The following is a 25,320-nucleotide window of genomic DNA, read 5'->3' as shown; positions in this document are numbered from 1 at the left end:
ATGTGACCTTCACCCCTGCAGTGTCTGAGTGCTGCGCAATCACTAATGCCCTGTGAGGTAGCAAGGTATTGCCCTGTTTTTTTCAAATATGGAGCTGAGGTACAGGGAGATGAAGTGGCTGAGGAAAATGAAACATGAAAAAAGCCAACGTTCAGGACTCTAATAAAAGGCAGTTTTCTGCTGAATCACTGGCCAGTTTTTATAGTTCTCTTCTGTGTCTTTGATGAACTGGATTAAAATTCTTATTTGCTAGGCTTTGGCTGTCCGATTCTTTGGCCAGCATGCTGAATCTGGCCTATTTGCCGTATTACTCTACATCCCATAACAGTTCAGGATTATGCAGAACATAAGATTTATTTTCTTTCCTTTTTTTAACTTCCTATCACTCCTGGTTGAGAAGAAAGCCTTCCAGCTCTGCCATGAAGCGGTGTACATGATCCTGAATCATTTCAGCTGAGTGTTAACTCTGAAAACTAATGACTGCAATATAAATAGCAGTAGTATTAATAATTGAATTGCTGGTTATAGTCACAGATATATTCCCTCAACCAAAGACTGTATTCATAGCTGTAGCAGTGGCATTCATAAGAAGCAGGGGAGGCTTTTCCCCTTACGGGTAGTATGATGAGTAGAACTGGGGAAAGAGGAAGGGACCTAGTTTGATTTGACACCAGTGCTCAGGAATGCAAACGTTAGAGCCCCCGCATGGAACACTGAGCTCTCAGTGTACTTAACAAAGTTCTGTTTCTGCCACTGCTGCCCGCCTGATGCATCAATTATTGCTAATGAAACATTAGGCACAGCGCTTAGCAACAGCCTGATTATTTTGCATTGGCTTGAAAAACGACTTGAATTTTGTCTGTCAAACTTCCCTTCATTTTGCATACGTGCCACTGTGGGGGGCTGCCTCATTTCGCTGCTGCCGTCAATGGCAGAGGACAGAGGCAGGTTTCTTCTGGGCTCTCTAATGATGGCTCTCCCTAGCACAAGCATAATCATGGCAGCACCCAGTGAGATGCACCCTGGAGCTCCAGGCCAATGCACAGAGCGGAGCAATGAGACAGAAGAATTAGACAGCTCTCAAAAGGACAATCAAAATATAAGTTTTCATCCAACATATTACTGGTGTGAAATCCCCAATGGTGACAAAGTGGAGAGGCCATGGCTTACGTACTCAAAAACCCAGAATGCTGCCTCCTGTTTTTGTTGCAAACTCTTCCAGTCTAATGTTCCAGCCACATTGGGTTCTACAGGAACAAAGGACTGGAAAAATCTGGCTAGAAATCTGGCATGCCATGAGAAGGCAGCAAATCACCAGAGAGCATTCCATAGGTGCTTGAGATGAGACTAAGGTTAAAGACCACCATAGATGATCAGCATCAAGAGAAGATTGCATCAGAGTCTCTTTACTGGCAAAATGTTCTGAAAAGGCTCATTGCCATTGTGAGAATGCTTGCTACCCAAAACCTAGCACTGTGTGGCACTTCAGATCAGCTGCATGTGCCAAACAATGGAAACTTCCTTAAAATTATGGAGCTGATGGATGAGTTTGATGCTGTACTCCAGGAGCATCTAAGAAGAGTCACCATCCAAGAAATGGACACACCCACTACCTTTTAAAAACAATTCAAAATGAGATCATACAGTTACTGGCAACAAAAGTCAAACAGAAGATTGTGGCAGATCTGAAGTCAGCAAGATATTACTCTGTTATTCTGGACTGCACACCTGACATCAGCCATACAGAACAAATGACTTTAATGGTGTGTTTTGTATCAGCAACAGAACCTAATGAAAATGTCCCTGCAATGGTGAATGTCAGAGAGCATTTTCTAGAATGTATTGACATTGATGTTACTACAGGAGCTGGTATGACAAATGTGCTTTTTAAAAAGCTGGAGGATACGGGAATAGTGATAGCTGACATGAGAGGTCAGGGCTACGATAATGGTACCAACATGAGAGGAAAGAGCAGAGGAGTGCAGACACGGATCCAAGAGTTAAACCCTCAAGCTTTTTTTGTCCCATGCAGTTCTCATTGATTGAACTTGGTGGTCAGTGATGCAGCATCAGCTTCTAGTGAGGCTGCTGAATTTTGTAATGTAATTCAAAGCATCTATGTATTTTTCTCTGCGTCAAGTCATTGATGGCAAATTTTGAAGCAACATCTGGGAACATCCCCTCTGACACTGAAACCACTGAGTGCCACACGATGGGAAAGTCGAGTGGCGGCGATAAAGCCTATCAAACACCAAACTGGGAAGATAGATGATGCCATAGTTGCCATTATGAAGGATAATGCTATGACAGGAACTGTTCATGGGAGAACAGTGGCAGAGGGAAATGGAATCACCAGAAACGTACATAACTTCAAATTTCTGTGTGGCTTAGTGTTGTGGCATGACGTATTGTTTGAAATAAATGTTGAAAGCAAGAGACTCCAAGGTGTTGCTCTAGATATATCTGGAGCAATGGAACAACTGGACAAAGCAAAGTCATACCTACAGTCTTACCGGTCAGATGAGGGATTTCAAAACGTTCTGAAGAGTGCACAGTAGTTGACAGAGGAACTTCACACTGAAGCTATTTTCCCACCCATTCAAGAATACAAGAGTCACCGGAGAAGAAGACATTTTGATTACGAGGCATGGGATAATCCCATAAGAGACCTCAAACAACAATTCAAAGTTGAATTCTTTAACCAGGTTCTAGATTGTGCAATACAGTCAGTTGAAGAACGTTTCATGCAGCTCAAGGAACACAGCAATATATTTGGGATGTTGTATTATATTCCCAAACTCCTTACTCTACCTGAAGAAGACCCACACCAGCAATTCAGTGCACTAGAGACAGTGTTGACACATGACGACATGCGCAATATTGATGCAAGTGATTTAGGTGATGAACTGAAAGCCTTTTCAAGATACATTTCAGCAGGATCAACACCAAAAGCTGTTCTGGAATATATGTGCACAAATAAGATGACCACCCTCTTTCCAAATGCTTTTGTTGCTCTGCGCATACTTCTAACACTTCCTGTAACAGTTGCCAGTGGAGAACGCAGCTTCTCCAAGCCGAAGTTCATAAAAATACATCTACACTCCACAATGACACAGGAGAGGCTGGTCGGCCTTGCAACCATCTCAATAGAGCATGAGCTGGCCCAGACTGTGGACCTTCAGGAAGCAGTTCAAATCTTTGCTACCAAGAAGGCACGGAAAGCACCACTTTGATTATTCAAACAGATAAAAATGCCAGTGTTTACTATGCAGACAAGAAAAGTTACATTTGCTGTTCAGGTGTTTGGAAGTTAAGTGTTACTTAAAATTTTTGAACAAGGCATTTTAAGTTGTTCGTTCTCCTTTATTGGGGTAGGTAGCAGAGCAGTGCCATGAGAGGAGTAGAACAGGAAGAAGGCAGAACTGAGACCTTTCAAAGTTTTGGCCCAAGCGAGTGGATATGGGGGGCATCATTTAAGCTTCCCGCCTCAGGTGCCAAAATGTTGTGGGCCGGCCCTGGGTGTAGAACTGACTTACATTCTTTTAGGAAGCCAAAGAGCTTTTGGGAGCCAACCTGGCTTCTGTTTGTCTCCCAGACTTTCACCTCCTTTCTCAGGGAAGCTGGATTTTGTGAAAACCCAACCCTCCCTGTGTGTGTGTCTAGGCCCACTTGCCACTTTGCTTAATGGTCTTTGCTATAGGGCTAAGGTGTAAGTCATGCCATTGCCTCAGACTGGTTTTCCCAGTCAGCCACCAGGCCATCTGGGAGTCCCCAGGATGGAGCCAGTGCTCCATAGCTTGGCAGTTAAACCAATTTTGAGCCTTACTGGCTCTAATAATAATCCCTAGCTCTTATATTGCACTTCTCATCAGGAGATCTCCAAACACTTTACAGAGGAGGTCATCATCATTACCCCCATTGTACAGAGTCACAGGGTGGGTACGTGTCTTGTCCCAGATCAATCATCAGGCTACCGGCAGAGGCAGGAATAGACCCTATGTCTCCTGAGTCACAGTCCAGTAGGTTATCTATTAGCCACATTACCTCCATCAAAAATCAATGGGCTTGTGACTATTTTTTCCCTGTGGGGAGAGCGTGGGGGGAGAGTTATGTTACCTGGCTGCACTGAAGGAGAGCGAGACTTAATTAAACATGAATCCCAATGGGGAGAGAGTTGGGTGGTTACTAAAAAAGCAGGCAGTTATGAGCAGAAGGGAGACAGCCTGCAGTCACTCTCTGGGAATAGAGTAGGCAGAGAGGTGGCCCTGCGATCTTTGTCAGAACAGAGGTACACAGCGCAGCCACAGAGCCACCAGGGTGAAGACGGCTCCGGTGGGAAGCCCTGACAAAAGGGCAGGAGCTGGAACTCTGGGGAGAGAGCCCTGGGAGGTATTCGTCGATTCTAAGGTTAGAAGGGAGGGATAGCTCAGTGGTTTGAGCATTAGTCTACTAAACCCAGGGTTGTGAGCTCAATCCTTGAGAGGGCCATTTAGGGATTGGGGGGAATTGTCAGGAACAGTACTTGGTCCTGCCTAGTGAAGGCAGGGGACTGGACTCAATGACCTTTCAAGGTCCCTTCCAGTTCTATGGGATAGGTATATCTCTGTATATTATATTATTAAGAGACCACTGTGACCACCCAGTCTGTGTACCACAGGCCATAAGACTGCTTGAAAAAATCCCTAGAGCAGCTTTCAGAAAAAAATCTCAGCTTGATTCCGAAATTGCCACAATCCTTGGTAAGTTGCTCCTGCAGTTCTTAGCTCTCACTGTTAAACATGTACAGTGAGAGCAATTCCAGTCAGTCAGGACAGGCAGAGAGAGGAGTAAAGTCAAGTCCAAGGAGGGCTAAAGTGGGTTTAGGTCTACATTTTATGATTGGGGAGTTTGTGAGGTGATGTAAGGGAGGACCCTCACAGTCCCAGTCCTGAAACAGCATTAGCTTAGAGAGCTTGTGGGGGAGAGAGAGCCTGAGACAGGCTGAGTAGGAAGAACCCCAGGGGAGCTGTAGCAAGGAGTTGGCCTAAGCAAACCTTGGCTGTTAGTTACAGGGTCCCTGAGCTGGAGCCTGGGGTAGTGGGAGGGCCTGGGTTCACCTCCTAGCCACTGGTCTGGTTGTATGAAGGCCCCTGAGAAGGGAACAAGGCTTTTTAGAGCCCTGAGACACAAGGGCCACAGGGCCGGGAGTTGGGGCCAAAGACCTTTGCGAAGATATCAGACTGTTTTCTGACAGACACTGTTCATGCCCCGGAAGGAGTGGACTAAATTGTGACTTGGCAGGAGGGTTGAATTTCAGGAAGAGCAACCATCGGCAGGGGGTACCAGACAGGGAGAGAACCCCTGAACCATACCTGGCTGAAGAAGATGCTCCAGCAGTGAATGAACCCCTTCACAGGGCATTTGTTGAAAGTTTCTGCTCCCCTCTGACATTCCAAAAATCCATCTCAGAAATCAAGTAGATAAGTTCATGGAGGATAGGTCCATCAATGGCTATTAGCCAGGATGGACAGGGATGGTGTCCCTTATCTCTGTTTGCCGGAAGCTGGGAATGGTCGACAGGGGATGGATCACTTGATGATTCCCTGTTCTGTTCATTCCCTCTGGGGCACCTGGCATTGGCCACTGTTGGAAAACAGGATACTGGGCTAGATGGACCTTTGGTCTGACCCAGTATGGCTGTTCGTAAGAGCGATATTTTCATGTTCCACCAATTGCATGCTTAGAGGTGAATGTGCACTTTTAAATCTGACAGCCAGAATGTATCAGTGATACTGGAATGGCCGTCTGTTATAAATCATCGTACTACAGTGATGGTTGTGATGCTGACAGACAAGGTGCCAGCTCATGCCAAAGCCCCAGGCCTCACTGAACACTGACAAATGCATAGCTGGAAGCCAGGCCAATTCAGGTGTGTGTTAGTATAGATCAAAGTGATTGTTAAATGTATAAGAATGTGTTAGGTGTTAAAACTAATGGGATGCTGTACGCATTGTTTTCACTTATCTGTGCCCTGCTATAATGCAATAGGAAACATTTACATTGTATATACCCCTGTAACTAATTAACCCTTCAAACCAGAAAGAAGCCTTGCGTAATGCAGATGAAGGACTTTAACAGGCAAGTGCTAATTTTGAAGCAAGTGGTCACTGTGTGTGATGATCAGAGATCAAAGACTCCAAATGCATTCCTCATTCATCATTCTCAAAGAAAGAGCCCTGGTAAGTAGTGACCCTGTCGGCTTGCTTTCTATGAGAAGAAGCTATAAGTAGGGACACAAGGAAAAATGCTTCATCTCTGGCCTTTAACAGAGCAGAAAACTGAATGAAAAGACAGAGATCCCAAGAGTTATTCTGGGTAGCCCTGAGAGACTTTGGGAAACTGGCAGATTATTACATCTCTGCTACCATTTGGAATTATAGACTATGACTCACCTGTACATACATTACACCTGCTTTAACCTTTCAGTAACTCTTATTCTTTTTTCTTAGCTAATAAACCTTTTATTAGTTTACTATAGAATGGACTGCCAGCATTGTTTTGGTGTGAGATCTAGGGTGCAAATTCACCTTGGTGAGTGACAGGTCTCTGGGGACTGGGTGTAACCTGGAATATTTTGTAATTTTTGGTGTGAGTGACTGTTTATCAGATAGTCCAGCTTGCCTGGGTAGCAAGATAAACTGAAGTGTCTTATCATGTGACTTCATGATAAGACTATTGGAGTACTGTGGGAGTTCACATTTGTTACTGGGCTGGTGAAAGATAATTATAGACCACACCACCAGTCTGGGGTCTCTGCCCTACTTCCGACAGGCTGCCCTGCCGTAGTCACTCGCGGCTGTGAGCCACTCCAGACAGCGTGACAATGGTAACGCAGCCAGACTACACCCCACAGAGATAAATGCACACCCTGAAAAGGGGCCAACTCTATAATGGAGAGCGATCTCAAATGATAAAAGTTTGATGGCTAAAACTGCAAACAATAGCTTCTTTCTCTGGCCTCTTTCTCTGGCCTCTCTTTTGTGAACACTTCTCTATAGTTTGACAGCGATGAAAGTTCAAAACCTCAATTTCATCAGGTTAAAGTTTGTGAAGAACAAACCAAATAAAATAACAAAATACAGATGGGCACAAAGACCAGACTTAGCCCTTTACTACTCGTGCACCGAGCCAATACAATAGATTCTGTCAAGTTAAAACACGCTTCACTTTGCAAGCCGGTAACTCCCACTCATAATATTTACAAGTTACTCATCCCTCCTTTATGGCTTAGCACCAGAGAACAGAGAGCTAGCTGTGTTGGGTTTTAGACTGGAGCTGGGACATCTATTATGTCCAGCTCTAAAACAGATGAACACTCTTAACTGACTTGCTCACATATAGTGGGTTCTGTAAACCCCAGAGGTGACATTAAGCCTAACCCTGATCAGTGTCCCCAGCCCATTTTATAATCTTATACTATGCTTTAGAATGAGATAAGAAATGGAATCAAAGCTTTGCCTAGAGCAACTCTCAGTCTCAACAGAAACAGGCTTTTACATTCCTCTACCACCTGGGTCTGGCCCCAGGACTCTGTCACACTGCAACTGCTTGTCTGGGATTCAGGGCTTAAGTAAAAGGTGTGTTTCCAAAATCCCATTCTATGGATGCACACACTCGACTAGGCAGCTCCCATGCCTTGAACCCTGTGGTGGGGTGTTCTCCCCACACTCGCCCTGAAGGGGTTAACGTAGGCCAGCTGGGCCACTGAACCTATTAGGCTGCCAGCTGGGGATATTTATGGTGAGAGGAGAGCTCTAGTTCAGGGAAGCTCACCTGTGGAGGACCAGGAGGGGCTTTGGAAAAAACAGGGAGCTGGTAGCAGAAGTGGGGCTACAGGGAAGATGGTTGCAGTCAGTCTCCCTAGGACAAGGGAGAGACAGACCTTGAGATCCAAGAGGAAGGGTTTGCCTTGCAGACCCAGAGGAAAGGGTGGCTAGAAGGATGGAGAATGTGAGCCTGGGATAGGCAAGGTAGGAAGTAGTCCAAGGGAGAGGAAGGAAGGTTTGGGGTTGCCCAGACCTTGGTTGCTGGAAATAGGGCCCTGGACTGGAGCCTAGAGCAGAGAGGGGGCCTGGTTCCCCTACTGGCCACTGGGTGAGTGGCCCAATCTGGCCACTTGAGGGCTGTCTAGGATGGTTCGTCCTAGTCACTGAGGGAGTGATGTAGCCAGTGGAGTTATGGACAGTCTGGGACTCTGTGGAGCACTGATAGGACCCCAGAAGGGGAGGACCATTGTGGCTTGTCTGGAGGGCTAAGCCATGAAGAAAAGGTGCTGTAACTCCCGAGGAGCAAGAGAGGGGCCGCGGGGTGACAGAGCGAGACGATGGGCTGAGAAAGCACAAGAGGTGTCAGGATGAGAGAGCTAATCCCCAGAGCAGCCAGCATGAGGCGCTTCTAGTGGTGAGTAGAGAACCCTGTGACAAACACACAGCACCAGTCCCCAGTTTGTGGAGTCCTAGCTCCTGTCTACTTCAGGAGGAGCAGGGGGAGGAGAGAGAGTTGAGAGGCTTGCAACAGTGCAGCCAGCCAAAGGAAGTGCTGTCCTACACAAGTAATGGAGAACAAATTCACTAATTCACTTTTAGGGGCTTGGCATCCGTAGCTCACAATGGTAGGAGAGCACTTGCACAAGCAGCCTCTCACTCCCACTGGCAATTATTCAAACACATGAGATAAGGCTGTAATCGTGAAAAGCAACCGCAGGTAGCCAATGGCTACATGGTCTGTGAGTGTGACGCTGAGGTGGTGACATAATGGGACAGCAGTAAAATCAATGCGGTGGCTTGGCAGATATGTTAAACATTGGTGTATAGGGGAGGGTACGCAAAGCACAGCCATTGTCCAGTGCTGTCATTCCCCAGCCAGTGGCCAGCCTGGCACTGAGGCAACTGAGCCAATGAGACAGATAAGAGTATGTGGCCACAGCCTTTGCAAAGAGGAGTGTGCACAGATGTGAAAACACAATCAGCTTGTGGGATGGACCGGAAGGCTGGTCTAGGACCTGGGGCACCCTAGGCCTCCTGAGATCCAGGTTCAAGCTCTGATACAGGCTCCTGTGTTACCTTGGGTATGACTCTTAGTCTCCCTGAACCTCAGTTCCTCACCCCTACAATGGGGATAACAGTCCTGCCTCACAGAGGTGTCAGAAGGTAAGTACCTTATGGATTGCGAGGTGCTCTGGTAATAGGGACCACACAAGTAGCTAAGAAAATAGAAGGTCAAAAGAACATTGAGTGCCAGATCAGCTCAATAGCCAATAGGCTGGTTTGGTTTTCTTTCACCCTCATTCAGGAGTCTACAATCCCATATATGCAAACTGAATATACTGCTTTGTTCTGTGGGAGAGAGGAAATGCCGTAAAGTGCCTTGGCCTGCTCAGCCCTTGCTACCCCCACGCCTAAAGTGCTCCCAACCTCTCCCTGACACACTCCAGCCCCAATGAGCTGTTCAGGCCCTTCCTCCAATTTATAAAGGTTAAATCATCCAATCAGGAGACAAGTCACATGGGACTGGTCTGATCAGACCAATGATGCCCCCTGGAGTAGCAAATTGTGCTCCTCCCCGATAGGCACAGGGACAGTTCGTGAGCCATTCAGAGGCTGACATGTCAAACAGTTCCGAATAACAAATACATTTGTACAAATTGTGCTCTCCTCCTGGGCAAGTGGCATTGAGAAAAGGGCTCAACTTCATGAATAAAAAGGGGCTGAATTTTTTGCCAAACTTGACAATATGGATAAATCACTGTCAGTAGGTCAGCCGGATCTTCAACAAAAGAGTATGTAACCACTGGAGAGGTATCACGTGGATAATTCAAATTACCTGCTTTTCTTGTAGAAGACGTTGAGCACGGTTTACTAACAATACCCTTCTGGCCATTTGAACAATGTGTGCTGGCCAGAGCCAGCCATTTGAAAATGAAGGGTCAGTTCTGGACAGGCATAATTATCTCACCAAGCTATACGCACTGCTCCATGACCCACACCCACTTTCTCCTCTATAGAGAAATGTGACCTGCAAAAGGTCTTTAAGCATCATTAAGTTCAATTACATTCAAAGTAGGACAGGCTGTTAAAAGATTCTCTTGCTCTTCTTTTAGCTTTCTTCCTTTCTGCTCACCCACAAAGTATGCAGCATATCCAGTGCCTATACTTTTTCAACAGGATATTCTGAACATTGACAGCAAAGTGAATTTTTTCCTGTACATAATACACAGTCGCATCAATATCATTAATACTTAAAATGGCATTTACGTTGGTAAGCAAGTTGAATAATTAAAAAAATGCAAATTTAGCCTCCTTAGAAGCAATAACTTTTCATGTAAGTTTCATGAGAGATGTTTTCATTATTTATTTATAAGGCAGTAACAATTAGAAACAACAAAATTTAATAACAAAAAATGTAAAAGCTGGTCTGTAATCGTTTTGTACTAAGGCAATTTAAACAGGGTGACTTAGCACACATTTAATACAGAAAAAAACTTGCATGAGAATGGCCCGCTGCTGTTAACCAACAAAAATGTAGATCAAGTAACAATCCTCAGCGGGCTAGAATTTTTGTTGCTTTCATCACCCAGGAATGTGGAATACAGTAGAAAGGCTTAATTTGGGAGCACACACTTACGTTTGCAACATTTTAAAAAGAATTCAGCAGGGAACAAGTGTGACGGGTTGGATCACAGAAACCCCCTCGGAGCTGCCACCTGATGTGCCCAGACCACTTCTACCCCTGCTTTCCCTGCCAGCTCAGAACCCCAGCACCCTGTCTTGCTGAGCCAGACACGCCCGTCTGCTCCAACACAGATCCAGGGTCTGAATTACTTGCCCCAAAGCTGCAGGCTTCACTGAAAGCAGCTAACAGAAGTGTTCCTGTCTTTAACACCCAACTCCCAATGGGGTCTAAACCCAAATAAATCCATTTTACCCTGTATAAAGCTTATACAGGGTAAACTCATAAACTGTTCACTCTCTATAACACTGATAGAGAGATATGCACAGCTGTTTGCTCCCCCAAGTATTAATACATAATCTGGGTCAATTAATAAGTAAAAAGTGATTTTATTAAATACAGAAAGTAGGATTTAAGTGGTTCCAAGTAGTAACAGACAGAACAAAGTAAATCACCGAGCAAAATAAAATAAAATGTGCAAATCTATGTCTAATTAAGCTGCATATAGATAATCTCACCCTCAGAGATGCTTCAGTAAGTTTTTTTTCTCTGACTGGACACCTTCCAGGCCTGGGCACAATTCTTTCCCCTGGTATAGCCCTTGTTCCAGCTCAGGTGGTAGCTAGGGGATTCTTCATGATGGCTCCTCTCTTTAGCCAGCTGAAGACAAAATGGAGGGGTCTCCCACGGGCTTAAATAGACTTTATTTTTGTGGGTGGAGACCCCCTCCTCTCTCCTATGCAAAGTCCAGCTCCAAGATGGAGTTTAAGAGTCACCTGGGGAAGTCACATGTCCATGCATGACTCACAGTTTTTACAGGTAGCATCCATTGTTTACATGCTACCTTGAATGTCCTCAAGTAGACTTCTTATGTGGATTGAAGCATTTTAAAGAATCCTTATTGAGGTTGCAGGAAAAAACCATCCCAATGTGTAGAAAGAACAGTAAATATGGCAGGCGACCAGCTTGGCTTAACAGTGAAATCCTTGCTGATCTTAAACGCAAAGAAGAAGCTTACAAGAAGTGGAACATTGGACAAAAGACCAGGGAGGAGTATAAAAATATTGCTCAGGTATGCAGGAATGAAATCAGGAAGGCCAAATCACACTTGGAGTTGCAGCTAGCAAGAGATGTTAAGAGTAACAAGAAGGGTTTCTTCAGGTATGTTAGCAACAAGAAGCAAGTCAAGGAAAGTGTGGGCCCCTTCCTGAATGAAGGAGGCAACCTAGTGACAGAGGATGTGGAAAAAGCTAATGTACTCAATGCTTTTTTTGCCTCTTCACAAACAAGGTCATCTCCCAGACTGCTGCACTGGGCAGCACAGTATGGAGAGGAGGTGACCAGCTCTCTGTGGAGAAAGAAGTGGTTCGGGACTATTTAGAAAAACTGGACGTGCACAAGTCCATGGGGCTGGATGCGCTGCATCCGAGGGTGCTAAAGGAGTTGGTGGATGTGATTGCAGAACCATTGGCCATTATCTTTGAAAACTCATGGCGATCGGGGAAGGTCCCGGATGACTGGAAAAAGGCTAATGTAGTGCCCATCTTTAAAAAAGGGAAGAATGAGGATCCGGGGAACTACAGGCCAGTGAGCCTCACCTCAGTCCCTGGAAAAATCATGGAGCAGGTCCTCAAGGAATCAATTCTGAAGCACTTAGAGGAGAGGAAAGTGATCAGGAACAGTCAGCATGGATTCACCAAGGGCAAGTCATGCCTGACTAACCTAATTGCCTTCTATGAGGCAATAACTGACTCTGTGGATGAGGGGAAAGCTGTGGATGTGTTATTCCTTGACTTTAGCAAAGCTTTTGATACGGTCTCCCACAGTATTCTTGCCACCAAGTTAAAAAAGTATGGGATGATTGAATAGACTATAAGGTGGATAGAAAGCTGGCTAGATCGTCGGGCTAAACAGGTAGTGATCAATGGCTCCATGTCTAGCTGGCAGCCGGTTTCAAGTGGAGTGCCCAAGGGGTCGGTCCTGGGGCCGGTTTTGTTCAATATCTTCATTAATGATCTGGAGGATGGCGTGGACTGCACTCTCAGCAAGTTTTCAGATGACACTAAACTGGGAGGAGTGGTAGATATGCTGGAGGATAGGGATAGGATACAGAGGGACCTAGACAAATTAGAGGATTGAGCCAAAAGAAACCTGATGAGGTTCAACAAGGACAAGTGCAGAGTCCTGCACTTAGGATGGAAGAATCCCATGCACTGTTACAGACTAGGGACCGAATGGCTAGGAAGCAGTTCTGCAGAAAAGGACCTAGGGGTTAGAGTGGATGAGAAGCTGGATATGAGTCAACAGTGTGCCCTTGTTGCCAAGAAGGCTAACGACATTTTGGGCTGTATAAGTAGGGGCAGATCGAGGGACGTGAACATTCCCCTCTATTCAACATTGGTGAGGCCTCATCTGGAGTACTGTGTCTTATGACTTATGAGGAAAGGCTGAGGGAACTGGGATTGTTTAGTCTGCAGAAGAGAAGGATGAGGGGGGATTTGATAGCTGCTTTCAACTACCTGAAAGGGGGTTTCAAAGAGGATGGATCTAGACTGTTCTCAGTGGTACCTGATGACAGAACAAGGAGTAATGGTCTCAAGTTGCAGAGGGGGAGATTTAGGTTGGATTTTAGGAAAAACTTTTTCACTAGGAGGGTGGTGAAGCACTGGAATGGGTTACCTAGGGAGGTGGTGGAATCTCCTTCCTTAGAGGTTTTTAAGGTCAGGCTTGACAAAGCCCTGGCTGGGATGTTTTAGTTGGGAATTGGTCCTGCTTTGAGCAGGGGATTGGACTAGATGACCTCCTGAGGTCCCTTCGAACCCTGATATTCTATGATTCTATGATTCCAAGATCCATTGTCCTTTAAGTGTTTCTTGATTAGGTACTTAACTTCAACATTCCTTTCTCCAGAAACTGACCAAATGCTCTACTAAGGTTATTTAGAAATCAAGCCAGTACACAGCCAACATTCATAACATTCATAACTTCGAATACAAAAACGATACATGCATACAAATAAGATTAATACATTCAGTAGATCATAACCTTTGAGATATGTTACATGGCATATGTAGCATAAAAGATATTCTAAGCATATTTCCATAAAGCCTAATGGGAGGTACCATCACAACAAGGTTGTGCAGAAGGGTCACATCCATCTTGATCTGAATTTAAAGCTCAGCTTTGGTGCTTTGGCACCAGTTTCATGAAGAGTCTTGGTTCAGGAAAGTCCCTAGATTGTAACATACCAGGATTGAGGTCCATGGGCAGAGAATTTGCATTACATCTGACTCCAGCTCATTGTCATCAGGTCCCTTCTTCAGTGAAGAATGCTGAAGTTTGCATGAAGAATTACAGCCTAAGGGCCTGGTTCAATGTGGAATGAAATCAGCGGGGGTGGGGGGGCACTCAATGACTTTAATAGCCATTGGCTCAAGCTCTAAAAGATATGCTCTTGCCACTCAGCTCTAGTTTGCTAAGTGTTTGCTAGGCCCCAGGGCTAGCTCTTGCTCGAAGCAGCCGCCTAAGGCACTGACATGGCAGGAGTACAAAACGGGTCATGCTCAGCTGTCTTGCATTGTTTCATTTTCAAATCAAATCCCTCAGGACACTGAAATCGTCAGAGGAATCCACTCTCAGCAGCCCTTAAGGGCACTGTGAACATTCCTTCCCATGATACTCCCTACAGAACTTTTTTATGGTTCATAGCTCCGGTGTCTTCTGCCCAAAGTCTTTAATTAGAAAGACCCACAGGTGACGCAAAAGAGGAGCAACGCTCTTCTGCAGTTTTTCTGATGTGGACTTAATAGCACCAGTTCTGATCTAACTTGCACTGAAGTCAATGGAGAGACTCCCACTCAGTTTAAGGGAAGTCAGATCAAGCCCTACATTTGGATTTACTGACTACAACATTCCTGCAGCATCCATCAATAATTGCCTCAGACCCTACAGTAGCACTAGTGTAAGAGGTAGGGCCTGTTACTGAGGAATAATGGAGTACATCCCCCATCATCCGGAAATTAATGGAATTGTGCCAAGTTCTGCAAACCTAGCTCACAGGAAAATTAGAAACGCCATGTTGACTCCTGATGTTGTGATGCCATGATGCATAACTACATCCTGATGATGTCAGTGTCACAGATGCAGCGTGCAAGAAGACGGGGTAGGGGAGAGCGCAGAAAGACCTTCTTTCTTTTCATCTCCTCCGGTGAGAGATGCAGGTTTGACCCTTCCATAGCACCCTGTCAAGGGTGGAACTGCTCCAAATGTTTTCCTCAAAATGTTTTGGGGTTTGTTTGGGTTTTTTTTGACAAAAAACGGGTTTCGGTTCAAAGGGCAAATTTATAAAACTTTCTGGTTTCTCGACACAAAAAATGGAAATCGAAACAAGACTTGTTTTTAACCAACCCCCCCTTTTTCATAGTTAAAAAGAAAAAACAGGTTTTGCAAAATTTCCTGGAAATTATAACAGGCATTTTTCAGCTATCTCTATGGATGGGTACATATATCTCCCAGGGGGGCAGGGTTAGCGTGGAGAGGGCGTCTCCAGTCCCCCAGCCAGCTAGCACGTATCCTGCCATCAGCTGCAATTGCTGGCTTACAAGAACAACGGACTCTTTAGTCTCGCAGACAAAGAAGAAGCTCCAATGGCTGGAAGTTGAAGCTACACACATCCAGACCGGAACTGAGGTGCACATTGTTAATAGTCTAGGTGATTAACTATTGAGCCAACTTGCCAAGGGTTGTGGTGGATTCTCCATCACTGGCAATTTTTGATTGGATTGGATGCTTTTTTCTAAAAGATCTGCTCTAATTCAAATAGAAATGAATGCAGGGCTGTCCCAGGGCCTGTGTAATGCAAGAGGTCAGACTAGATGCTCGCAAAGGTCCCTTTTGGCCTTGGAACTATGAAAGTGCACATGCTGCTCCGGCTGTGAAAAGCAGGAATGTTCATGCATTGCCCCTCGTCCTGAGACATCCTACCCTGAGCCAGCATGTGTTGGTTTGCTCATCAGCCTTGCCACCACTGCCTGCCCATCTCCCACTTCCCATCTCCAGACACACACACGTGTTTAGCCGTAGCCAAGGATTGGGGCCTGAGTCTCTTTGAAGGTTTAGAACATCAGAACGCTAAACAACAAAGATGGCTTTGCATAAAGCAATCAGTGGGTTGTTTCCATGACAGTTGCACATGAGGATCAGAAGCTACAGGGATTTGTTAGTGGTAGAATTTCAGGCTGGAGCTCCGGTAGCCCTTGGGGAATTGAACTGAATGGCCAGATTGTGCAAATGGAGAAGGAAACAAGGAATGCTGTGGAGCTCCGGGAGGACATAGGGCTGAAAGATCTCTGCTTGTGCAATAACAAATTGACATGAAAATTCTCCACCTACGCAATGGGCCCTATGGGTTAAACACACAGATACATCAACGTCTCAGACTCTTCAATGATACTGTCTCATGAATGTGTGAAGGTCCAGAGGAACCAGGCAATGAAGGGGCAGCAGACTGTATCAATCCACACCCAAAGAGCTCCTTGTGTCTAACATTTAACCAGTCCATCCAAAGTAGCTCAAAGTCTCTTTTACAAACCCACTATCACTCCAGCATGAGCTGCGGTGTGCATTGTGCCTCAGGACAGTAAAGATCCTTTGCACCAGGCCTGCAGGAAGCTTACACAGGGTCATAGGCTGCAGCAAGGTGCTCTGAAGTCTCCTCGAACTTGCTCCAAGAACTGTGGGGGCATCTCTAAAGGGTCCCCAAACAATTTAAAAGGAATGCTGTCCAATTCCTATACCCTTCAGAGGAGCCCAAAGGTCACGCACCTACATGAGTCTTCCCACCCCCTCAGGTGCACTCAGCTGAACCCTGGCTCACCCAAGGATGTGGGCCAAGGTGTGCATAGAGGGTACCATGATGTGAAGCGCTGAGATCCTACTGTGAGCTGCTGATTCCATGCCCCAAGGGGCTGCTGGCCCTCATCCCGCTACGCTACCTGAGAGTGCTTCCGAATCAGCCCCTTCCTGGCAGAAGGACGCCCGTTTTCCTGTGAGTGATTGCTCCCTTCAACAGCAATACGCACTCCGACTTGGAAAACACCCATCCTGCCCATCCCACGAGAACCTTTCCTTTTCCTCCACGTCCGAGCAAATATTTGTAGAACTGTTCAGCACATCTTCACTGTGAGCATTTATCAAGTTTATTAATGGCCAGCCTTATTGCAAAGTAGAGCCAGAGCATTGGCTGTAAAATCTGGAGGGCAAGATCAGCTTCTTGTGCCTTACAGCTTTAAGACTCCCATATAAAACCGGGGGAAAAAAGTCAGTTTGTTTTATTTTTATTTGGGGGGGGGGGCGGAGCGGGGGGGGAGTTGGTTTTGTTTTTATAGAAGCAACAAGATTGCGGGCAGTGTTACTTGTTTGTTTTTCATAAGCCAAATCTGTGGCTCTTTTATGTCATGTATATACAAGCATTAATCAATGACTCCTCCCAGCACCTTTCTGTGGTAGGTAAATATCATTATCTCCATGTTGCACAGAGGAGCCGAGCCTCAGGAAGACAATGAAATGGGAACAGAACCCAGAACGCCCGCCCACCTGCCCACCTCACCAGACCAGACTGATTCCTTTCTTTGCTGACAGGCCTATATTTGCATTTGCTGAGATCTGAGCCCCTGGCCATTGACCTGTTTAAGAATTGCTCACATCCCATTATATGGATGTGTAACCCCATCTCCCCAGCCTCACGCTGGGCGGCTAGTTTGGCTCATCTGTCTGTCACATCTTGTTTTCAGATTGTCAGTTCTTGGGGGCACAGACTGCCATTTATTACGTGTGCATGCACTAAGATGCCCCTTGCTAAGACCCTCGGCACTCTAATACCCCTGGAGATCCCTAGACCAAGTCCTCACTCAACTTGGATTTCATAGTGGAACTCCCCGACTCTGATGGCCATACAGTGGTCTTGACTGTTGTAGACCAACTGAACAAAATGGTGTCCTTCATCCCCTGTAAACACCTGCTCAACTCCTAGTGGTTCTTGTGATCTGCCCTCGTGGGCTTCCAGACCATAACATTTCGAACCAAAGCCCTCAGTTTGTCTCACTCTTTTGGCTTGGAGCTCTCTGGCTAATGGATTTTCACACTTTTACCTCTTCCATGTACCACTCTGGGATAGATGGACTGACAGAGAGTGTGAACCCAGAATTAGAGCAATACCTGAGATGCCTTGTCAACTACTATCAAGCTAACTGTTTCTCCCTCCTTCCTTATGCTGAGTTCTCATGCAACAACACTGACCATGCCTCAATGGTGCAGAGTCCTTTATTTGCAAATTACAGGTTCCACCCATGCTTACATCCAGCCTTGCCAGCAGTCTCCCCAAACCCAGCAGCCGCTGACTGGATCCAACGAATTCACCATACCCAGGAGAAGTTTCAGGGCCACAACAAAGATGCGAAACAGGACTACAAGTGACATACAGACCGTCAATGCCAGGAAGGCCCAGGTCTCACAGTGGGTCAAAAGGTCGGGCATGCAGCTAAACAGCTCTGTACACACTGGCTGTCCTGTAAGCTAAGTTGAACCTTTCTGGATTTGTCAGCAAATCAATCCTGTCATGTTCAGATTGCAGCTCCCGTGATTCTTTAGGGTACATCCTGTTTTCAAAGTACCCCATAGGGAACTCTCCTGTTAGGTAGCAGATCCCTGTTCAAATCCCTTCTCCTCCTCAGGCAAAGGGGGAACTTGACCTGGGGTCTCCCACATTTTAGGTGAATATCTTCACTTCTGGACTAGATGGTAGGAGGGTGGCTGCCTACACCCCCACCACTTTGTGTAGAGCTAGGCAGCCTCTGAGCATGCCTACTGGATCAGGCCCAATATGGAAGGTGTACTCCTCCATCTATCTTCTCACAGTTTGTGGGTCGCTCTGGGTCTTAGGTGGAAGATAGACATATGGCCACCTGGTGGGGGCTTCAGTACTCCAGAGGGACAAATACATGTGCTTCTGGAATATTTATCTTGAAAATGTAGGTGCCATGTGAGTTTAGGCACCTACAGGGTTGGGTGCACCCAAGCAAGGATTTTGTGCATCACAGTGATGCCTAGAATTGGGACTTAGGTGCCTATATCTGGGGTGTAGGCATGCACATAGCTTTGTATATCTGGGCCCTAAATACTTATTTAGGGTGTGATCTTCACAAGGACTCAGGGTTGGCCTAACTCTGCTCCTGTTGCAGTTTTACCTTCCACTGGGGGAAGAGTTAGGCCAACACTGAGCATTTCTGAAAATCACACTGTTAGGATCTTAAATAAGTAACCTGATTTAAAAAACAAAAAAAACAAAAAAAACCAAAGGAGTACTTATGGCACTTTAGAGACTAACAAATTTATTTGAGCATAAGCTTCCCTGGGCTACACCCCACTTCATGCATGCAGTGGAAAATACAGTAGGAAGATATATATATATATACACAGAGAACATGAAACGATGAAGTGGGCTGTAGTCCACGAAAGCTTATGCTCAAATACATTTGTTAGTCTCTAAGGTGCTACAAGTACTCCTGTTCTTTTTGCGGATACAGACTAACACGGCTGCTACTCTGAAACCTGATTTTCAAAAGTACTGAACACCCAAGAATTCCCTCTGTAGTAGGAAGACAGCCTGAGACACAAGCCCTTGATTCAGAGGTCTGGTATAAGGCCTGAGACCTGGGCTAAAATAGTGATCAGCGTTTTGCTGATATAAAGCAAAATCAGGATGTGAGCTAGGCAGGGCCTTTTCACAGAATCTGGGAAGAACAGGGCTGATATTGCAGAAACACACATTCCGAAGAAGTGCTAGGCACAGAGCACTCATGCAAACAAATTCCAGAAGTGTGATACCAGCACATTCCCTAAAGAGAACAGGAATACACTGACCCATCCTAAAGATAAGGTCAGGATGACAGCATGATGGATAGAGATGTTTTGATCAAACCGACAGGTACAAGGTAATGGGTGGTGGTTAGCTACGTAAGAGGGTGGTATCTGGGTATATCAGGGGGCAGTAACTAGCCACGTCAGAGGAGCCACACATAACTTGTTTGTATCGGTGTATAAAGAGGTTTCTCAGAGGGAGTGTCTTTGGCCAGCCGAGGGGATAGTGGAAAGTCCCACCACTAACTGAGCTGTGTCCATTGTCATGAGCATACACACATTGAGGTGAGTCAACTGATTTTTGTGGAGCTTTGACCCACTCAGTGCTGTAGCGAGCTGAATTTCAGAGCTGGGCAAGGTGGTTGTGGGACCAGGCTGAGCGGCTCTGAAGGGATTGGAGCCAGCAGAGGCATGCCTCACTCCCGGATATCCGGGGCTACTGCTTGTATCTGGACTTAGGTGTGATTAGGGTTTAGGTGGGACTGGATGCTGGCTCTGAATGGCTAGGGGTTTGCATAAATGCCTAGTATGTTGGTTTGGGTTTCTTGTTCTCACCCATGTACATGCTGAGTACCATACTACAAAGGGCTTGCCAGTGGGAAGGAGCTATCTGCCAGAGATGACCTGGGAGTGATTATCCTGCTTTTCCCAGAGTGAAATCGAGTAAGACCCTAGATGGGGGCTTGAGCTATTCCTCGGTCACTTTCCAAAAAGGGCCCTCTGCATTTTGGAGCTGGCTCTTGTTGCTCCCTCAGTCCCTGGCAGAATGGTCACACTTAAAACAACCCAGAGCTACCTTCAAGCAGTTTTGTGCAAATTAATGTTTGTAAAATGCTTCCAGTGCCCTGGGTGAAAGACGCTGAATGAGTGCAAAGCACTATTAGTAATCTCTCTGTCCAGAGCTTTCTGTTGTGACAGTTACTGATGACTGCCCCCGTTCTCCCTGATTTGTATTATTTTTAATAGCATCCTATTTAGGACACCATTAGCCAAGACCCTGAATGACTCATCATTTAAAGACATTTCAAGCTAAAGGCTCTGCTCTGCCCCCAGATAGATGACTCATATCATTGGATACCTCCTGTGACACTGTAGTGATATCTCTCCATAACAGCAAGTGAGCTCTCTTGGGTAAATCAGTCTGCCCCCAGATCATTCAAGGAAGAACTCAGAAAAAGGGATTGATTTCCATGGGCTCTCTCATAGGACGGGGGAATAAGAATGGTAGGAATGTGAAAAAGAGGGGTGAATAGAGGAAAAAATAGGAGGAACTGAATCTTGTGACCAAGTTATTCCTTCCTTTTGCAGAATTTTTCATCCCCAAATATGTCAGTTTAATGGACATTTGGCCTGTGAATTGATCCCTTTGTATATTCACATCCTCCTACTCCAAACATATGTTCCCTGCACACATATATCACAATAAAGGATAATTTTCTGCTTTCTATTATACATAGAGAAGCCAAATCTACTCCTAGTTAAGTCAATGTCAAAACTCCCACTGACTTCAATGAGTAAGATCAAGACTGGAGGTTGAAATCCTGGCCCCATTGAAGTCAATGAGATTTCTGCCACTGACCTCAATGGGGCCAGGATTTCCCCCATAGTGCGTGTATGTACGTGTGAGGTTCTGGAACAGCCGTCCAATAGGAGGAGGGGGAGCAGACAACTGAACTAGTTTTAAAATGGAATATGATACATTTATGAATGAGATTATATGCTGGGATTGCCTGCGATAGCTGGGGACTGGAGTTTTTGATCCAGGAGATCTGTTCCAGTCCTTTGTTCCTAGGTGTATATATACACACAATTAAACTCCAATTGGTCTACGTGTGTAAGAGCTCACCAGGTAATTCAAGGCTCCAAAATCTGGTCCTCAAATGGCTAGCTCTAGCTGATATTGTTTTCTATTTATTGTAATTGTGGTAGTGGTGTCCAGATGTCCCAGGCATGAGTGCTGCGGAAAATAGTTAAGAGTGTGTCTACACTAGAAATGCCACAGCAGCACAGTGGCAGAGTTGTAGCACTGTAGTGTAGATGCTTGCTACACTGACAGAAGGCGTAGCTAAGGTGATAGAATTCTTCTGGTGACCTAACGGTGTCTACACCGAGGCTTAGCTCAGTTTAACTAAGTCACACAGAGCATGGCATTTTTCATAGCCCTGAGTGATGAAGGTAGGTCAACTGAACTTTGTGGTGTAGACCAGGCCTCAGGCCGATTCTGCAAGGTGCTTAAGTATGTGCACAATTTTAAGCAAGTGAGTAAATCCATTGAAGGCCATGGGATTACTCATGTGCTTAAAGTTATGCATATGCTTAAATAGCTTGCTGAATCAGGATTTATGTAACTAAGGACCAGATTCTGCTACTGTAATTCAAACTGAGTAGTACTTTACTCCAAGAAAAGTTCTATTGAAAAGGATGAGTACTTGTGGAGTAAGTTACTACTCTGAGTGTACCTAAAGTGCTTATTCATGTGCTTAAAATTATGCATGTGCCTAATCACGTTTACTTTTAAAATGACTGACAGGCCACAGAGATAAAAGACTAATCTGGGAATTCTCCTGAAGAAGCAAATAATTCCACAGTATAGAGATGACAAACCATAATTAATATCTGGGAGGAATTAAAGGGGATGTGGCTAAAAGCGGTTCATATCGTGTTCATACTTGAAATAAAAATTTGGTCTGAGCACAATTATAAATCAGCTTTTGCTTTTCATTAATTCCTTCCCGATTACTAAGGCCATTGTTTGATTAAGTAAAGAGGGAAAAGGAGCCATTGGAAACTGTTTACACAATGTAAAGGATATGAATATTAATGTGCTAGGAGGCATCGACCTATGTGCAAAAATGTTGTGCCTGAATAAACTGAAGTTCTGCTGGATGGTTTTCCACATACAACCAGGAACACTGCGTTGCATAGGGCTGCAGTAAAATCCCTTGCTCTCAGTAGCACTGGCTGTGTTTGCAGTTCTCAAAGTAATTCTTTCTTTGCATATCCAATTTTGTGCATTTTGTATTGCCCCTAAATAGTTGCTTAAATATATTCTTCACAACTCTCTCTCTGTATGCCTTATCATTTCAAATAAGCACCAATTTGTCTTACAACAATCACAAAGCAAAACTCCAGAGAAGGGATTTTTTAAACCCGAAGCTAAAATCTTTGAAATGTTTCATGAACCATGGAATGATTCAATCAATCATGTCCAGGAGATTCCAATCACAGGGCTGTTCAGCTCTCAGCATAGATGAAGCTATGCACAGTAACACACTATATCAAATGAGGGGGAAAGACCTTGTGATTATATGAATTATAAATGCAGAGATTTAGATCCTGTGCATCTGACTTGATCAAGATTATGCATTACTTCTGGTGTGCTACAACCTATACAGAGAAGTAATGAGCAGCAAAGAGTCCTGTGGCACCTTATAGACTAACAGACATATTGGAGCATAAACTTTCATGGGTGAATACACACTTCATCAGACGCATGTGGTGGAAATTTCCAGAGGCAGGTATAAATATACAGGCCAGGATCAGTCTGGAGATAACGAGGTCAGTTCAATCAGGGAGGATGAGGCCCTCTTCTAGCAGTTGAGGTGTGAAAACCAAGGGAGAAGAAACTGCTTTTGTAGTTGGCTAGCCATTCACAGTCTTTGTTTAATCCTGAGCTGATGGTGTCAAATTTGCAAATGAACTGAAGTTCAGCAGTTTCTCTTTGCAGTCTGGTCCTGAAGTTTTTTTGCTGCAGGATGGCTACCTTTAAATCTGCTATTGTGTGTCCAGGGAGATTGAAATGTTCTCCTACAGGTTTTTGTATATTGCCATTCCTAATATCTGACTTTTGTCCATTAATCCTTTTATGTAGGGATTGTCCAGTTTGGCCGATGTACATAGCAGAGGGGCATTGCTGGCACATGATGGTGTATATTACATTGGTGGACATGCAGGTGAATGAACCGGTGATGTTGTGGCTGATCTGGTTAGGTCCTGTGATGGTGTCGCTGGTTTACATATGTGGGCAGAGTTGGCATCGAGATTTGTTGCATGGATTGGTTCCTGAGTTAGAGTTACTATGTGTGGTTGTTGGTGAGAATATGCTTCAGGTTGGCGGGTTGTCTGTGCGTGAGGACTGGCCTGCCTCCCAAGGCTGTGAAAGCGAGGGGTCGTTGTCCAGGATGGGTTGTAGATCACTGATGATGTGTTGGAGAGGTTTTAGCTGAGGACTGTAAGTGATGGCCAGTGGAGTTCTGTTGATTTCTTTCTTGGGCTTGTCTTGCAGCAGGAGGCTTCTGGGTACAAGTCTGGCTCTGTTGATTTGTTTCCTTATTTCCTTGTGCAGGTATTGTAGTTTCGAGAATGCTTGGAGAAGATCTTGTAGGTGTTGGTCTCTGTCTGAGGAGTTGGAGTAAATGCGGTTATACCTCAGTGTTTGGCTGTAGACGATGGATCATGTGGTGTGTCCAGAATGGAAGCTGGAGGCATGAAGGTAGGCATAGCGGTCGGTGGGTTTTCAGTATGGGGTAGTGTTAATGTGACCATCACTTATTTGTACCGTGGTGTCTAGGAAGTGAACCTCCCGTGTAGATTGGTCCAGGCTGAGGTTGATGGTGGGGTGGAAGCTGTTGAAATTGTGGTGGAATTCTTCCAGAATCTCCTTCCCATGGGTCCAGATGATGAAGATGTCATCAATGTAGCGTAGGTAGAGAAGGGGTATGAGTGGACGAGAGCTGAGGAAGCGTTGTTCCAGGTCAGCCATAAAAATGTTGGCATATTGTGGGGCCATGCGGGTGCCCATAGTGGTGCCACTGGTCTGGAGGTATATATTGTCATCAAATTTGAAATAGTTGTATGTGAGGATAAAGTCACCGAGCTCAGCAGCCAGTTGCGCTGTGGCATCATCAGGGATACTGTTCCTGACAGCTTGTATTCCATCTGTGTGTGGGATGTTTGTGTAGAGAGCCTCTACATCCATGGTGGCTAGGATGGTGTTTTCTGGAAGGTCACCAATGCATTGTACTTTTCTCAGGAAATCAGTGGTGTCACGGAGATAGCTGGGAGTGCTGGTGGCGTAGCGTCCGAGTAGGGAGTCCACATATCCGGACAGTCCTTCAGTGAGAGTGCCAATGCCCGAGATGATGGGGCGTCCAGGGTTTCCAGGTTTGTGGATCTTGGGTAGTAGATAGAATAACCCCGGTTGGGGCTATAAGGGTATGTTGATTTGTTCCCGTGTTAGTGTAGTGAGTGTCCTGAGTAGATGGTGCAGTTTCTTAGTTTATTCCTCAGTGGGATCTAAGGAAAGTGGCCTGTAGAATTTGGTATTGGAGAGTTGTCTGGCAGTCAGATCTGTTCATGATGACAACAGCACCTCCTTTATCAGCCTCTTTGATTATAATGTCAGGGTTGTTTCTGAGGCTGTGGATGGCATTGCGTTCTGCACGACTTAGGTTATGAGGCAAGCGATGTTGTTTTTCCTGAATTTCTGCCTGTGCACGTCAGCGGAAGCATTCTATGTATAGGTCCAGACAGTCATTTCGACCCTCAGAAGGAGTCCATGTGGAGTTCTTCTTCTTGTGCTATTGGTGGTGTGGGGGGGGTATCTGTGTATCAGTGCACTGTTCAGTGTTATCTTGAAAGAATTCTTTGAGAAAAGTAATGGTTACTCCAGATGAGATGCTGTGTTGGGCATTGTTC

The sequence above is a fragment of the Chrysemys picta genome, chromosome 5 (assembly GCF_011386835.1).
Source record: "Chrysemys picta bellii isolate R12L10 chromosome 5, ASM1138683v2, whole genome shotgun sequence".
Taxonomy (NCBI): Eukaryota; Metazoa; Chordata; order Testudines; family Emydidae; genus Chrysemys; species Chrysemys picta.
Note: the sequence above shows the minus strand (reverse complement) of the source record.